General features: G+C 36.4%; 1 protein-coding gene across 1 annotated transcript in view; it reads right to left on the reverse strand.

The window, feature by feature from the left end:
- Positions 1 to 18830, reverse strand: part of C11H12orf40 (chromosome 11 C12orf40 homolog) — a 64210-nt gene that overhangs the window by 11926 nt on the left and 33454 nt on the right.

Here is an 18830-nt window from a genome sequence, read left to right on the forward strand (position 1 = left end):
ACAGCAGATTACACTTTCTTCTCAAGTGCGCACAGAGCATTCTCCAGGATAGATCACATCTTGGGTCAGAAATCAAGGCTCAGTAAATTTAAGAAAATTGAAATCATATCAAGCATCTTTTCTGACCAAAACGCTACAAGATTAGAAATGAATTACAGGGGAAAAAACGTAAAAAACACAAACACATGGAGGCTAAACAATACACTACTAAATAACCAAGAGATCACTGAAGAACTCAAAGAGGAAATAAAAAAATACCTAGAGACAAATGACAATGAAAACACGACGACCCAAAAACCCATGGGATGAAGAAAAAACAGTTCTAAGGGGGAAGCTTATAGCTATACAAGCCTACCTCAAGAAACAAGAAAGATCTCAAATAAACAACCTAACCTTACACCTAAAGGAACTAGAGAAAGAAGAACAAACAAAACCCAAAGTTAGCAGAAGGAAAGAAATCATAAAGATCAGAGGAGAAATAAATGAAATAGAAACAAAGAAAACAATAGCAAAGATCAATAAAACTAAAATGTGGTTCTTTGAGAAGATAAATTTGACAAACCATTAGCCAGATTCATCAAGAAAAAGAGGGAGAGGACTCAAATCAATAAAATTAGAAATGAAAAAGGAGAAATTACAAAAGACACCACAAAAATACAAAGCATCCTAAGAGACTACTACAAGCAACTCTATGCCAATAAAATGGACAACCTGGAAGAAATGGACAAATTCTTAGAAAGGTATAACCTTCCAAGACTGAACCAGGAAGAAACAGAAAATATGAACTGACCAATCACAAGTAATGAAATTGAAACTGTGATTAAAAATCTTCCAACAAACAAAAGCCCAGGACCAGATGGCTTCACAGGTGAATTCTATCAAACATTTAGAGAAGCGCTAATACACATCCGTCTCAAACTCTTCCAAAAAATTGCAGAGGAAGGAACACTCCCAAACTCATTCTATGAGGCCACCATCACCCTGATACCAAAACCAGACAAAGATACTACAAAAAAACAAAATTACAGACCAATATCACTGATGAATATAGACGCAAAAATCCTCAAAAAATACTAGCAAACAGAATCCAACAACACATTAAAAGGATCATGCACCATGATCAAGTGGGATTTATCCCAGGGATGCAAGAATTCTTCAATATATGCAAATGAATCAATGTGATACACCATATTAACAAATTGAAGAATAAAAACCATATGATCATCTCAATAGATGCAGAAAAAGCTTTTGACAAAATTCAATACCCATTTATGATAAAAACTCTCCAGAAAGTGGGCCTAGAGGGAACCTACCTCAACATAATAAAGGCCATATATGACAAACTCACAGCCAACATTGTTCTCAATGGTGAAAAACTGAAACCATTTCTTCTAAGATCAGGAACAAGACAAGGTTGCCCACTCTCACCACTATTATTCAACATAGTTTTGGAAGTTTCAGCCACAGCAATCAGAGAGGAAAAAGAAAGAAAAGGAATCCAAATCAGAAAACAAACCCACAGCAAACATCATTCTCAACTCTGAAAAACTGAAAGCATTTCCTCTAAGATCAGGAACAAGACAAGGATGTCCACTCTCACCACTATTCAATATAGTTTTGGAAGTCCTAGCCACGGCAATCAGAGAAGAAAAAGAAATAAAAAGGAATACAAATTGGAAAAGAAGAAGTAAAACTGTCACTGTTTGCAGATGACATGATACTATACATAGAGAATCCTAAAGATGCCACCAGAAAACTACTAGAGCTAATCAATGAATTTGGTAAAGTTGCAGGATACAAAATTAATGCACAGAAATATCTTGCATTCCTATACACTAATGATGAAAAATCTGAAAGATAAATTAAGGAAACACTCCCATTTACCATTGCAACAAAAGGAATAAAATACCTAGGAATAAACCTACCTAGGGAGACAAAAGACCTGTATGCAGAAAACTATAAGACACTGTTGAAAGAAATTAAAGATGATACCAAGAGATGGAGAGATATACCATGTTCTTGGATTGGAAGAATCAATATTGTGAAAATGACTATACTATCCAAAGCAATCTACAGATTCAATGCAATCCTTATCAAATTACCAATGGCATTTTTTAAAGAACTAGAACAAAAAATCTTAAAATTTGTATGGAGACACAAAAGACCCCAAATAGCCAAAGAGGTCTTGAGGGAAAAAAATGGAGCTGGAGGAATCAGACTCCCTGACTTCAGACTATACTACAAAGCTACAGTAATCAAGACAACATGGTACTGACACAAAAACAGAAATATAGATCAATGGAACAGGATAGAAAGCCCAGAGATAAACCCACCCACCTATGGTCAATTAATCTATGACAAAGGAGGCAAGGATATACAATGAAGAAAAGACAGTCTCTTCAATAAGTGGTGCTGGGAAAACTGGACAGCTACATGTAAAAGAATGAAATTAGAACACTCCTTAACACCATACACAAAAATAAACTCAAAATGGATTTGAGACCTAAATGTAAGACCAGACACTATAAAACTCTTACAGGAAAACATAGGAAGAACACACTTTGACATAAATCACAGCAAGATCTTGATCCACCTTCTAGAGTAATGGAAACAAAAACAAAAATAAACAAATGGGACCTAATGAAACTTCAAAGCTTTTGCAAAGCAAAGGAAACTACAAACAAGACGAAAAGACAACCATCAGAATGGGAGAAAATATTTGCAAACGAATCAACGGACAAAGGATTAATCTCCAAAATATACAAACAGCTCATGCAACTCAATATTAAAAAAACAAACAACCCAATCCAAAAATGGGCAGAAGACCTAAATAGACATTTCTCCAAAGAAGACATACAGACGGCCAAGAAGCACATGAAAAGCTGCTCAACATCACTGATTATTAGAGAAATGCAAATCAAAGCTACAATGAGGTATCACCTCACACCAGTTAGAATGGGCATCATCAGAAAATCTACAAACAACTAATGCTGGAGAGGGTGTGGAGAAAAGGGAACTCTCTTGCACTGTTGTTGGGAATGTAAATTGATATAGCCACTATGGAGAACAGTATGGATGTTCCTTACGAAACTAAAAAGAGAACTACCATATGACCCAGCAATCTTACTACTGGGCATATACCCTGAGAAAACCATCACTCAAAAAGACACATGCATCCCAGTGTTCATTGCAGCACTATTTACAATAGCCAGGTCATAGAAGCAACCTAAATGCCCATCAACAAACGAATGGATAAAGAAGTTGTGGTACATATATACAATGGAATAATAGTCAGCCATAAAAAGTAACGAAATTGGGTCATTTGTAGGGATGTGGATGCATCTAGAGACTGTCATATAGAGTGAAGTAAGTCAGAAAGAGAAAAACAAATATTGTATATTAACGCATATATGTGGAACCTAGAAAAATGGTACAGATGAACCGGTTTGCAGGGCAGAAATTTAGACACAGATGTAGAGAACAAACGTATGGACACCAAAAGGGGAAAGCAGCAGGGGGTGGTGGTGGTGGTGTGATGAATTGGGAGATTGGGATTGACATGTATACACTGATGTGTATAAAATGGATGACTAATAAGAACCTGCTGTATATATATAAAAAAAAGTATTGTATGCTCAATCCTTAAAACATTCAAGTCTCAAACTTGTACCAGGAACCCACAAGCTGAGAAAGCTACACAGACCCCAAGGTAGACATATACTACAATACCAACTTCAGATCTTTTGAGAGAGAAAAACAGAAAAAGAGCAGCCCAAATAGAAAAAAAAAAACTGAATTATTCAAGGAATTTCCCCCATTCTGTAGGTTCAGCAAGCCTTCACAATGCCTGCTCAGCAGGATTTCATTATTGGTATGGATCAATAACTTTCTATATTCTCTTCTTCTCTTCTCTAAATGGGCATTTATTGCATTTATACTGTCCCTAATACTATATATTTTCTTTATATATATATCTTTTGCTATCTTTTTATTTTCAACCTTTATTATTATGTTCTACATGTTTCTTAAAAGATATGTAGAGATATTCGTCTCAATTTGATATTCCTCTAATCTTGATAAGAAACACCAATCCTCTAATAAAATTTAATATATTGCTAAGCAGGATTCATTCATTCCTTACATTTTACATTTATTGTTTATGTAGAAGTGTTCTCATTTTTTCTCACCTTGATCAGGTTTCCTAGTGTGACATCCCCACCCTTTTGCATTCTGAAGTTCTTCCATGTGTCTGCATTTCTCTAGTGATTACCCTCCCATTTTAAACTATCATATTTAAACTGTATTCCTATACTATTTTAAAATTAAATAAGTTGCAGTTAAAGATGGCAATGTAGAGGGATCCTGAACTCACCTTCTCCCATGGACACACTTAATCTACAGCTACACACAGAACAATTTCTTCTAAAAGAACCTCCCCCGCCCCCCCAAAAAAACCTCAACTAGCCAAGATCCTCCCACACATTGGCCAAATTAGAAAAAACCCACATTGAAGCAGGTAGGACAGGTAGGACAGACTCAATCTCAGATTATGCTGAGACACCATAACCCCCACTCCAGGTGCAGCAACCCACAATCAGGAAGGAACTTACTACAAGTTTCTCCATGAAGAGCTAATGGTTCGAACCTTATATTTGGTTCCTGAACTTCTAAGACCTGCAACTGAGAGATGAGCCTCCCAAACATCAAGATTTGAAAGCCAGTGAAGCCTTTGTCCATGAGATCCACAAGACTATAGGAAACTGAGAAACAGTTCTCAAAGTGTTTGCACAAGCTCCACAAGACTACTCCCCAGGGCCTAGAGCAGAAGTAGCCCACTGACATACCCAATCTTTCTGTGAAAGAAGCCTATTAGTTTAACTTCATAGATGTGGCCTGAACAGAAGGCTTCTAATTAAACTCATATCTAAGAGCAGACTGTAATCCTCTCCAGAGACCTCAGAGTCTAGGCACTATCTTCATGCTCTCTCTCTGCCTTGTTCCCAGAGATGAGCCTGTACACACATCTGTGCCCCAGTTTTTGTGGTTTCCACCCCTTGTTTGCCTTGCTCTGGTAGCCAGTGGGTCTTACATCTGTAGGTCCTATAGCACTATAACAAATGGAGAAAGAATTCTTAACCAGTTATTCCCCCAGGGCACAGCACAGAGGTAGGAGACTGAAACATACCCCGAATGTTTCCGTGAGAGAGGCTTATTTGCTTATCTTAAATCTTCAGCCTCAGGAACAGGCTTCTTATTTGACACACATTTAGCGACAGACTGAAATACTTTTCAAAGACCACAGAGACCAGCAGGTGCCATCTTTGCCCTTTCCCTCTGTCTTATTCTAGGTTGTCACAAAGAATGTCACTTGTTAAATCAGTAAACAAAGGATGTTGCAGCCATCAAGCCATCAGCTACTGCAGCCTCCCCAACCCCCTGCACCCACAGGTGCACCCTGAGGGATTCAGGATGGAGAAAACAGGATACTGGACCTAGACAGTTAAGGTGCATATCAAAGGAATGATTTCAATGAGCCCAGATACTTGCATCTTCCCACACATAGAAAAGTGCTATATTATTAACTTGAGATGTCTGGTTTTTCTTTAATTAACAGTAATCCTTTGATGTTCTGACCATCTGTTTGTTGTTTGTTTTTGCAAAAACTCCTATATATCCTGGCTCTTCCTTTACCTCTAAGGAACAGTTCCTCAGAGCTATCTGAGAGGCTGTCCCTTGGGCTTAAGTCCTCAGTATGCCTGCTGAATAAAACATAATTCTCAATTTTTAGGTTGTGCATTCTTTTCAGTTGACATTGGTATCTCCCAGAAAAGAGTTTGTGCACACATCTGGCACCCTGACTTTTGAGGCTGCTGCCCAGAGGACACATCCCTTGACAGCCTGGCTCTGGTGGTCAGCAGTGCTTATTTTCACAGGTTCAATGGGATGGTAGCAAACAAAGAAACAGTTCTCAACTGGCTATCACATCAGGTCTCAGAGCAGAGGAAGCAGAAAGAAATTTCCATCTGAAAGTTTTCTCATGGAAGAGGTATATTTGTGTACTTTAAAAGCTGTTTGCTGAGGGTCCAGCTTCCAATCAGACTAAATCTATGTTTTGACTGAGATCGTCCCCTTTAGGAACCTGGTGGTTTTGGCACACCCTCAACTGGGAACCACTAAAAATGAACTAGGTTGCTTGGACAATCACAAAGGGTTGAGAGACAACAAAGACCTAGGGTGAGGTCAAAACATAGTGATCATCCCCTGCATGTAGCCACTCCTTCAAGACTAGGAGAGGTAGCTGTTTTCTCTAATGCATAAAAACCAACAAAGAGTGTCAAGGAAAATGAAGAAACAGAAGAATATTTTCCAGATTAAAGAAAAAGATAAAGCCTCAGAAGAAGACCTTAATGAAATGCAGATAAGCAATTTAGCACATACCTTACAAAATAACAGTCATAAAACTGCTCGCTGAGGTCAGGAGATCAGCATATGAGCTAAGTGAGAATTTCAACAAAGAAACAGAAAATATAAGAAAATACCAAACAGAAATCAGAGCTGAAGAATACAATAACTGAACCGAAAAATACAATAGAAAGGTTCAACAGAGACCAGATTAAGCTGAATAAGTGATCAGAAGACTCAAAATAAGGCAAAGGAATTCATCAAATGAGAGTAGCAAAAAAGATAAAGGAATGAAAAAGAGTGAAAATAGCATAAGGGACTTATGGGACAATATCAAGTGGACCATTATTTACATTATAGGGGTCCAAAAATGAAAAGAAGAAGAAAAAAGGGCAGAAAATTGGTTTGAAAAAATTATGGCCAATAAATTCCCTAATGTGGGGAAGGAAACATACCTCCAGATCCAAGAAGACAATAAAGTTCCAAATAAGATGAATCCAAAGAGACTCTCACCAGGACACATTATAATTAACTTATCAAAAGTTAAAAACAAGGAGACAGTCTTAAAAGCAGCAAGAGAAAAACAACTTGTTAAGTATAAGGGAACCCTCATAAGACTCTCAGCAGGTTTTTCAGCATGAACTTTGCAGTCCAGAAAGGAGTGGCAAAATATATTCAAATTGCAGGAAGAAAAAAAAAAAAACTACCAACCAACAATACTCTACCTGGCAAATTTGTTCTTCAGATTAGAAGAAGAGATAAAGAGTTTTCCAGAAAGGCAACAACTAAAGGAGTTTTTCACCACTAGACTGGCTTTAAAAGAAATGTTAAAAGAACTTCTTTAAGACAAAACAGAATAACAGTAGTTAGTAACAGGAAAATATGTGAAAGTATAAATCTCACTGGTAAAGGTAAATATGTAAACTTTAGAATAATCTAATGTTGTAAGGGTCGTTAATCACTTATAATACTAGTATGAAAGTTAAAAGACAAAAGTAGTAAAAATAACAACTACAGTAACTTGTTAATAGATACACAAGATAAGAAGAAGTAAGACGTGATATCGAAAACAAAATGGGGGAGGGAAATAAAAATGTAGAGCTTTTATCTTGAGCTCAAGATGGTGAAGTAGAAGAATGTGGACTCATCCCTTCCTACGGAAACACCAAAATCACAACTAATTGCTGAACAACCATGGACAGAAAAATGCTAGAACCTACCAAAAAAGATACCCTAAAGCCTAAGACAAAGAAGAAGCCACAATGAGACGTTAGGAGGGGCACAATCACGATAAGATCAAATATCATACCAGCCAGGTGGGTGACCCATGGACTGGAGAGCAGTTGTGCCACAGAGGCCCTCTCACAGGAGTGAAAGTGCTGAGCCACATGTCAGTCTTCCCAGCCTGGGGGTCCAGCAATGGGAGGAGGAGCCCCCAGAGAATCTGGCTTTGAAAGCCTGTGGGGTTTGATCACAGAAAATCCATGGGACTGGAGGAAACAGAGACTCCACTCTTGAAGGGGGCACAGAAGGTTCTGTGTGGACCAGAACCCAGGGGAAAAAAAGCAGTGACCTCATAAAAGACAGGGCCAGACCTACCTGCTAATATTGGAGGGTATCCTGCAGAGGCGGGGGGTGGCTGTGGCTCACTGTGGGGACAAAGACACTGGCAGTGGCAGTTCTGGGGAGTATTCATTTAGTGTAAGCCCTCCCAGAGGCTGCCATTAGCCTCATCCAAAAGTGTTGGGTGCCCCAGGCCAAACAACAAACAGGGCAGGAACACAGCCCCACCCATCAGCAGACAGGCTGCTTAAAGTTTTCTTCAGCATGGCCCTGCCCACCAGAGGGAAAAGACCAAGCTCCACTCACCAGTGGAGTCCCTTTATCAGGAAACCTGCACAACCTCTTACACACCCTCAACCACCAGAGGACAGACAGAAGCAAGAACTACAATCCTGCAGCATGTGGAACAGAAACCACCATCACAGAAAGTTAGACAAAATGAGAAGGCAGAGGAATACCTCCCAGATGAAGGAACAAGATAAAACCCCAGAAAAACAACTAAGAGAAGTGGAGATAGGCAATCTGCTGGAAAAAGAATTCAGAATACTGATAGTGAAGATGATACAAGATGCTGGAAAAAGAATGGAGGCAAGGATTGAGAAGGTTCAAGAAATGTTTAACAAAGACTTAGAAGAATTAAGAACAAACAAACAGAGATGAACAATACAATAAGTGAAGTGAAAAATAGACTAGAAGGAATCAATAGCAGAATAACTGAGGCAGAAGAACGAATAAGTGACTTGGAAGACAGAATGGTGGAAATCACTGCTGCAGAACAGAAAAAAGAAAAAAGAATGAGAAGAAATGAAGACTGCCAAAGAGATCTCTGGGACAACATTAAATGCACCAACATTTGTATTATAGGGGTCCCAGAAGGAGAAGAGAGAGAGAAAGGACCAGAGAAAATATTTGAAGAGATTATAGTCGAAAACTTCCTTAACATGGGAAAGGAAATAGCCACCCAAGTCCAAGAAGCACAGAGAGTCCCAGGCAGGATAAACCCAAGGAGAAATACGCCGAGACACAGTAATCAAATTGACAAAAATTAAAGATAAAGAAAAAATACTAAAAGCAACAAGGGAAAAGCAACAAATAACATACAAGGGAACTCCCATAAGGTTAACAGCTGATTTCTCAGCAGAAACTCTGCAGGCAAGAAGGGCACAATATATTAAAGTGATGAAAGGGAAAAAGGGAAAAACCTACAACCAAGAATACTCTACTGAGCAAGGCTTTAATTCAGATTCAATGGAGAAATCAAAAGCTTTACAGAGAAGAAAAAGCTAAGAGAATTCAGCACCACCAGATGAGCTTTGCAACAAACGCTAAAGGAACTTCTCTAAGCAGAAAAGAATAAGCCACAACTAAAAACGGGAAAATTACTAATGGAAAAGCTCATTGGTAAAGGCAAACAAACAGTAAATGTAGGAAATCATCTGTACAAAATATGGTATCAAAACCAGCAATTGTGAGAAGAGGAGAGCACAAATGCAGGATATTGGAAAGACATTTGAAATGAAAAGACAAGCAACTTAAAACAATCTTACTTATATATAGACTTCTATATCAAAACCTCATGGTAACTGCAAACTGAAAATCTACAGTAGATACACACATAAAGCAGAAAAAGCATCCCAAACACAACACTAAAGTTAGCCATCAAATCACAAGAGAAGAGAACAAAAGAGGAAGGGAAGAAAAAAGACTAACAAAAACAAACACAAAACAATTAACAAAATGGCAATAAATACATATATATCAATAATTACTTTAAATGTAAACAGATTAATTGCTCCATCCAAAAGACAGAGACTGGCTGAATGGATACAAAAACAAGACCCATATATCTTCTGTCTACAAGAGACCCACTTCAGATCTAGGGACACATACAGACTGAAAATTAGGGGATGGAAAAAGTGTTCCATGCAAATGAAAATCAAAAGAAAGCTGGAGTCACAATACTCATATCAGACAAAATACACTTTAAAATAAAGACTTTACAAGAGACAAAGAAAGGCATTACATAATGATCAAGGGAACAATCCAAGAAGAAGATACAACAATTGTAAATATATATGCACCCAAATAAGAGTACCTCAATATATAAGACAAATATTAACAGCCATAAAGGGAGAAATCAACAGGAACACAATATTAGTGGGGGACTTTAACACCCCAATTTCATCAGTGGACAGATCATTCAGACAGAAAATCAATAAGGAAACACAGGCCTTAAATGACACATTAGACCAGGTGGACTTAACTGATATTTACAGAGCATCCCATCCAAAAGCAGAAGAATACACATTCCTCTCAAGTGCACATGAAACATTCTCCAGGATTGATCACTGGGCCACAAAGTGAGCCTCAGGAAATTTTAAAAAATTGAAATCATATCAAGCATCTTTTCTGACCACAGCACTATGAGATTAGAAATCAACCAGAAGAAAAAAACTGTAAAAAAACACAAACACATAGAGGCTAAACAATATCCTACTAAACAACCAATAGAAAGAGGAAATCAGAAAAATACCTAGAGGCAGTTTAAAGGGTCTGGAGGAAAAAGAAGTTTGGCGGTCACAGAGAGGGGGTCTGGGAAGCGCCTGGCAAGTGGCTCTCCAGATTAAAGAACTTGTCTGAAGTTAAGGAACTTCTGGACAGAGAGGCTTAAAATTTGGATGCATACCATTTCTCTAAAAGGATCTTGGTTCACGAGCCAGGGGTTGGGCTGAAGCTCCTGTGATGGGAGCTCTGAGTCCAAACCACTGGACTAACAGAGAACCGCAGACCCCAGGGAATATTCATTGGAATGAGGTCTCCCAGAGGTCCTCATCTCTGCACCAAGATGCAGCTCTACTCAACAGCCTACAAACTCCACTGTTGGAAGCCTCAGGCCAAACAACCACTAAGACAGGAACACAATCCCACCCATAAAGAAAAAAAAAATGAGACGGCAAAAAAATATGTCACAGATGAAGGAGCAAGGTAAAAACTTACAGGACCAATAAATGAAGAGAAAATAGGGAATCTACCTGAAAAAGAATTCAAAGTAATGATAGTAAAGATGATCCAGAATCTCAGAAATAGAATGGAGGCACGGATTGAGAAAACACAAGAAATGTTTAACAAAGATCTAGAAGAACTAAAGAACAAACAAACAGAGATGAGCAACACAATAACTGAAATGAAAAATACAATGGAAGGAACGAATAACCAAGGCAGAAGAACAAATAAGTGAGCTGGAAGACAAAATGGTGGAAATAACTGCCAAGGAGCAGAATAATGAAAAAAGAATGAAAAGAATTGAAGATAATCTCAGAGACCTCTGGGGCAACACTAAACGCACCAACATTTGAATTATAGGGGTCCCAGAAGAAGAAGAGAAAAACAAAGGGACTGAGAAAATATTTGAAGAGATTATGGTGGGAAACTTCCCGAATATGGGAAAGGAAATAGTCACCCAAGTCCAGGAAGCACAGAGTCCCATAAAGGATACACCCTAGGACAAACACACCAACACACATATTAATCAATCTAACAAAAATTAAATTCAAAGAAAAAAATATTAAAAGCAGCAAGGGAAAAACAAAAAATAACATACAAAGGAGTCCCCATAAGGTTATCAGCTGATTTTTCAGCAGAAACTCTGCAGGCCAGAGGGAGTGGCAGGATATACTTAAAGTGATGAAAGAGAAAAACCTACAACCAAGATTACTCCACCCAGCAAGGATCTCATTCAAATTCAATGGAGAAGTCAAAAGCTTTTCAGACAAGAAAAAACTAATAGAATTGAGCACCACCAAACCAGCTTTACAACAAATGCTAAAGAAACTTTTCTAGATGGGAAACACAAGAGAAGAAAAAGACCCACAAAAACAAACCCAAAACAATTAAGAAAATGGTAATAGGAACATACATATCGATAATAACCTTGAATGTAAATGGATTAAATGTCCCAACCAAAAGATACAGACTGGCTGAATGGATACAAAAACAAGACCCATATATATACTGTCTTCAAGAGACCCACTTCAGAACGAGGGACACATACTGACTGAAAATGAAGGGATGGAAATAGATATTCCATGCAAAGGGAAATAAAAAGAAAGCTGGAGTAGCAATACTCATATCAGATAAAATAAAGACTGTTACAAGAGATAAGGAAGGACATTACCTAATGATCAAGAGATCATCAATCCAAGAAAAAGATATAACAATTATAAATGTTTATGTACCCAACAAAGGAGCACCACAATACATAAGGCAAATGCTAACAACCATGAAAGGGGAAATCGACAGTAATACAATAATAGTAGGGGACTTTAACACCCCACTTACACCAACGGACAGATCATCCAAAGAGAAAATAAATATGGAAACACAAGGTTTAAATGACACAATAAACTAGATAGGTTTAATTATTATTTATAGAACATTCCACCCAAAAGTGGCAGAATACACTTTCTTCTCAAGTGCAAATGGAACATTCTCCAGAATAGATCATATCTTGGGTCACAAATCAAGCCTCAGAAAATTTAAGAAAATTGAAATTGTATCAAGCATCTTTTCTGACCACAATGCTACGAGACTGGAAATCAATTACAGGAAAAAGACTACAAAAAACACAAATACATGGAGGCTAAACAGTGCAGTATGAAATCACCAAGATATCACTGAAAAATCAAAGAAGAAATTAAAAAATACACAGAAACAAATGAAAATGAAAACATGTCCCCTAAAACCTCTGAAATGCAGCAAAAGCAGTTCTGAGAGGGAAGTTTATAGCAATTCAATTTCACCTCAAGAAACAAGAAAAATCTCAAATAAACAATCTACCCTACACCTAAAGCAACTAGAGAAAGAAGAACAAAGAAAACCCAGGACAGTAGAAGGAAAGAAATCATAAAGATCAGAGCAGAAATAAATGAAATAGAAACGAAGAAAACATCAGCAAAGATCAATAAAACGAAAGCTGGTTCTTTGAGAAGATAAACACAATTGAACCCTTGGCCAGACTCACCAGGAGAAAAAGGGAGAGGTCGCAAATCAATAAAATGAGAAATGAAAAAGGAGAAATCACAACTGACACCACAAAACTACAAAGGATTATAAGAGACTACTACAAACAACTATATGCCAAGAAAATGGACAGTCACAAAGAAATGGACAAATTCTTGGAAAGCTACAATTTTCCAAGACTGAACGTGGAAGAATTAGAAAGTATAAACAGACCTATCACAAGTAATGAAATTGAAACTGTAATTAAAAATCTTCCAATAAACAGAAGTCCAGGACCAGATGGCTTCACAGGCGAATTCTATCAAACATTTAGAAAAAACCTAACAACTATCCTTCTCAAACTCTTCCAAAATATTGCAGAGGGAGGAACACCCCCAAATTCATTCTTCGAAGCTACCATCACCCTGATACCAAAATCAGAAAAAGATACCAAACAAAAAAATTTATAGACCAATATCACTGATGAACATAGATGCAAAAATCCTGAACAAAATACTAGCAAACAGAATCCAACAACATATTAAAAGGATCATACACCATGATCAAGTGGGATTTATCCCAGGGATGCAAGGATTCTTCAATATATGCAAATCAACAAATGTGATACACCATATTAACAAATTAAAAAAAAACATATGATCATCTCAATAGACGCAGAAAAAGCTTTTGACAAAACTCAACACCAAGTTATGATAAAAACTCTCCAGAAAGTGGGCATAGACAGAACCTACCTCAACATAATACAAGCCATACATGACAAACCCACAGCAAACATCATACTCAATGGTAAACAACTGAAATTGTTTCCACTAAGATCAGGAACAAGACAAGGATGTCCAATCTCACCATTCTTATTCAAACTAGTTTTGGAAGACCTAGCCACGGCAATCAGAGAAGAAAAAGAAATTAAAGGAATACAAATTGGAAAAGAAGAAGTAAAACTTTCACTGTTTGCAGATGATAAGATACTATACATAGAAAATCCTAAAGATGCCACCAGAAAACTACTAGAACTAATCAATGAATTTGGTAAGGTTGCAGGATACAAAATAAATGCACAGAAATCTCTTGCATTCCTATACACTAACAATGAAAAATCAGAAAGAGAAATTAAGGAAACTATCCCACTTAACATTGCAACAAAAAGAATAAAATACCTAGGAATAAACCTACCTAAGGGAGACTTCCCTTGTGGTACAGTGGTTAAGAATCCACCTGCCAATGCAGGGGACACGGGTTCGAGCCCTGCTCTGGGCAGATCCCACATGCCGCAGAGCAACAAAGCCTGTGAGCCACAACTACTGAGCCCATGTGCCACAACTATTGAAGCCTGTGCACCTATAGCCCATGCTCCACAACAAGAGAAGCCACCATAATGAGAAGCCTGTGCACCTCAACGAAGAGTAGCCCCCACTCTCCGCAACTAGAGAAGGCCCATGCGCAGCAACGAAGACCCAATGCTTCCAAAAATCAATAAATAAATAAATAAATTTATTAAAAAAAGAAAAACATAAAACCCTACATAAGGAGGTGAAAGACTTGTACTCAGAAAACTACAAAACACTGATGAAAGAAATCAAAGATGACATAAACAGATGGAGAAATATACCATGTTCTTGGATTGGAAGACTCAATATTGTGAAAATGACTATACTACCCAAAGCAACCTACAGATTCAATGCAATGTCTATCAAATTACCAATGGCATTCTTCACAGAATTAGAACAAAAAATTTTACAATTCATGTGGAAACACAAAAGACCCTGAATATCCAAAGCAATCTTGAGAAAGAAAAACGAAGCTGAAGGAATTTGGCTCCCTGACTTCAAACTATACTACAAAGCTACAGTAATCAAGACAATATGGTACTGGCACAAAAACAGAAATATAGATCAATGGCAAAGGATAGAAAGACCAGAGATAAACCCATGCACATATAGTCACCTAATTTATGACAAAGGAGGCAAGAACATACAATGGAGAAAAGACAGCCTCTTCAGTTAGTTGTGTTGGGAAAACTGGACAGCTACATGTAAAAGAATGAAATTAGAATGCTCCCTAACACCATACACAAAAATAAACTCAAAACAGATTAAATACTTAAATGTAAGACTGGACACTATAAAACTCTTAGAGGAAAACATAGGAAAAACGCTCTTTGACATAAATCACAGAAAGATCTTTTTTGACCCACCTCCTAGGGCAATGAAAATAAAAATAAAAATAAACAAATGGGACCTAATTAAACTTAAAAGCTTTTCCACAGCAAAGGAAACCATAAACAAGATGAAATGACAACCCTCAGAATGGGACTAAACATTTGCAAATGAAACAACAGACAAATGATTAATCTCCAAAATATACAAACAGCTCATGGAGCTCAATATCAAAAAACAAACAAGTCTCAAATTCTTTTTAAAGACTGAAATAATATCAAGCATGTTTTCCAACTACAGTGGTATTAAACTAGAAATCAATTACAAGAGGAAAACTGGAAAATTCAAATATGTGGAGATTAAACAAAATGCTCCTGAACAATCATGGGTTAAAGAAGAAATCAAAAGAGAAAAAATATCTTGAGACAAATGAAAATGGAAATAACAACATAACAAGACTTAAGGGATGTAGCAAAAACAGTTTTAAAAGGGAAATTCATGGTGATAAATGCCTACATCAATAAACAAAAGATCTCAAATAAACAAAGTAACTTTACACCTCAAGGAACTAGAAAGAGAACAAACTGAGCCTACAGATAGTAGATGAAATAAAATAACAAATTTCAGAGCAGAAATAAATAAAATAGAAAATAAAAAGATAATAGAAAAGATTAATAAAACTAAGAACTGCTTTCTTGAAAAGATATAACAAAATTAACAAACTTATTTAGACCCAACAGCAACAAGAAAAGAGAGGACTCAAATAATAAAATCATAAATGAAAGAGGAGACACTACAACTGACACCACAGAAATACAAGTGATCATAAGACAGTACTCTGAACACCAATAAAGTGGACAACCTAGAATTTATGGAAAATTCCTAGAAACTACAACCTACAAGACTAATCCATGAAGAAATAGAAAATATGAACAGACTGATAATTAGTAAGAAGATCAAATCAGTAATCAAATACTTCCCAACAAACAAGTCTAGGACCAATGACTTCACTGATGAATTCTACCAAATATTTAAAGAAAGTTAATATAAATCCTTCTCAAACTCTTCCAAAAAACAGAAGATGAAGAAACACTTCAAAACTCCTTTTATAAAACCAGCATTACCTTGATAGAAAAACCAGACAAGAACACAACAAGAAAAGAAAATTACAGGCCAATAACCCTGATGAACATAGATTCAAAAATCCTCAACAAAATATTAACAAACTGAATTCAACAATACATTAAACGAATCATACAGCATGATCAAGTAGGATTTATTCCAAGGATAAGGATGGTTCAACATAACACACATCAGTCAACGAGATATACCATATTAACAAAATGAAGGGTAAAAATCATATAATCATTGATATGAATGCAGAAAAAGCATTTGCAAAAATTCACATCCATCTATGTCTAAAAATCTGTAACAAAAGGGTATAAAGACAGTGTACCTCAACATAATAAAGGCCATGTATGACAAGCTTACAGCTAATATCACATTCAATGATGAAAAGCTGAAAGTTTTTTCTCCAAGATCAGGAACAAGAGAAAGATGCCCACTCTCACCACTTTTATTCAACATAATATTGGTAATATTTGTTAGAGCCAATGGACAAGAAAAAGAAAAGAAAAAGAAAGAAAAAGCATTCAAAACTGAAAGGAACAATTAAAATTATCTTTATCTGCTTATAACGTAATATTATATATAGAAAATGCTAAAGATTCCACTGCTGCCAAAAACACTGTACAATAAATAAATTTGGGTAAAGGATACATAACCATATACAAAAATAAGTTGCATTTCTATACACTAATAATGAACTATCAGAATAAGAAATTAAGGAGACAACCTTATTTACAATTGTATCAAAAAGAATAAAATACCTAGAAATAAGCTTAACCAAAGAGGTGAAATACCTGTACACTATAAACTATAGGACATTAATAAAGGAAACTGAAGACACAAATAAATGGGAAGATAGTCCATGATAATGGATTGGAATAATTAATATTGTTAAAATGCCCATTCTAGTCAGAGTCATCTGCATATTCAGTGCAATCCCTGTGAAAATTCCAATGATATTTTTCACAGAAATAGAAAAACAATCATAAAATTGGTATGGAACCACAACAAAACCCAAATGGCGAAGACAATATTGAGAAAAAAGAACAGAGCTGGAGGCATCATATTTCATAATCTCAATATTAAAGATATAGTAATCAAAACAGTATGACATTGACATAAAAACAGACACATAGACCAATGGAACAGAAAAGAAAGCCCAGAAATAAACCCATACATATTTGGTCAATTAATTTATGACAAAGGAGCCAGGAATATACAATGGAGAAAGGACAGTCTTTTCAATAAATGGTGCTGGGAAAACTGAACAGCCACACACAAAAGAATGAAAAATGGACCCCTATCTTATATCATAAATAAAAATTAACTCAAAATGGATTAAAGACTTGAATATAAGACCTGAAACCAAAATATTAGAAAAATACACAAGTGGCAAAATCTTTGACATACATCTTGGCAATGATTTTTTGAATTTGACACCAAAAGCAAAGGCAACTAAAGCAAATATAAACAAGTGGGACTACATCGAACTGAAAAGCTTTTCACAGAAGAGGAAGCCATCAAAAAATTGAAAAGCTAACCTACTGAATGGAAGAAAATATTTGTAAATCATATATCTGATAAGGGGTTAATAACCAAAATATATAAATAACTCATGTAACTCAAAGTGAAAAAACAACAATCCCACTAAAAAATGGGCAGACAACCTGAACAGACATTTTTCCAAAGAAGATCTACAGGCAACCAACAGGTACAGAAAAAGATGCTTAACAAAATGAATCATCAAGGAAATTCAAATCAAAACCACATCTGTGAGAATAGCTAGCATCAAAAACATAAGCAAAAACAAGCCTTGGCAAGGATGTGGAGAAAAGGGAACCCGGGTGCACTGTTGGTGGGAATGTAAATTGTTCAGCTGCTATCGAAAAATAGAATGGGGTTTCCTCAAAAAAATTAAAAATAGGGTAAATCCTGATTTCTCATCACAAGGAATTTTTTTCTATTTCTTTAATTTTGTATCTATATGAGATGATTGATGTTCACTGTACTTATTGTGCTAATCATTTCATGATGTATGTAAGTCAAATCATTATGATGTATACCTTAAACTCATACATGCTGTATGTCAATTATATCTCAATAAAACTGGAAGAAAAAATTAAAAATAGAACTACCATATGATCCAGCAATTCCACTTCTGGTATTTTTCCAAGGAAAAGAAGACACTAACTCAAAAAGATTATCCTCACCACCATGTTCACTGAAGCATTACTTACGATAGCCAAGACATGGAAACAACCTACGTGTCCATCAATGGATGAATAAAGAAGATGTGGTGTATATATATATATATATATATATACACACACACACACACACACAATGGAATACTATTCAGCCATAAAAAGTAAGGAAATCCTGCCAACTGCAACAACATGGATGGACCTTGAGGGCATCATGCTAAGTGAAATAAGTCAGGCAGAGAAAGAAAAATACCATATGATCTCACTTATACATGTAATCTGAAAAAAAATTCATAAATAGAATAGATTAGTGGTTGCTAGAGTTGGGGGGTGGGGTATGGGCAAAATTAGGGGAGGT

This window comes from Balaenoptera acutorostrata, chromosome 11, assembly GCF_949987535.1.
Source record: "Balaenoptera acutorostrata chromosome 11, mBalAcu1.1, whole genome shotgun sequence".
Taxonomy (NCBI): Eukaryota; Metazoa; Chordata; class Mammalia; order Artiodactyla; family Balaenopteridae; genus Balaenoptera; species Balaenoptera acutorostrata.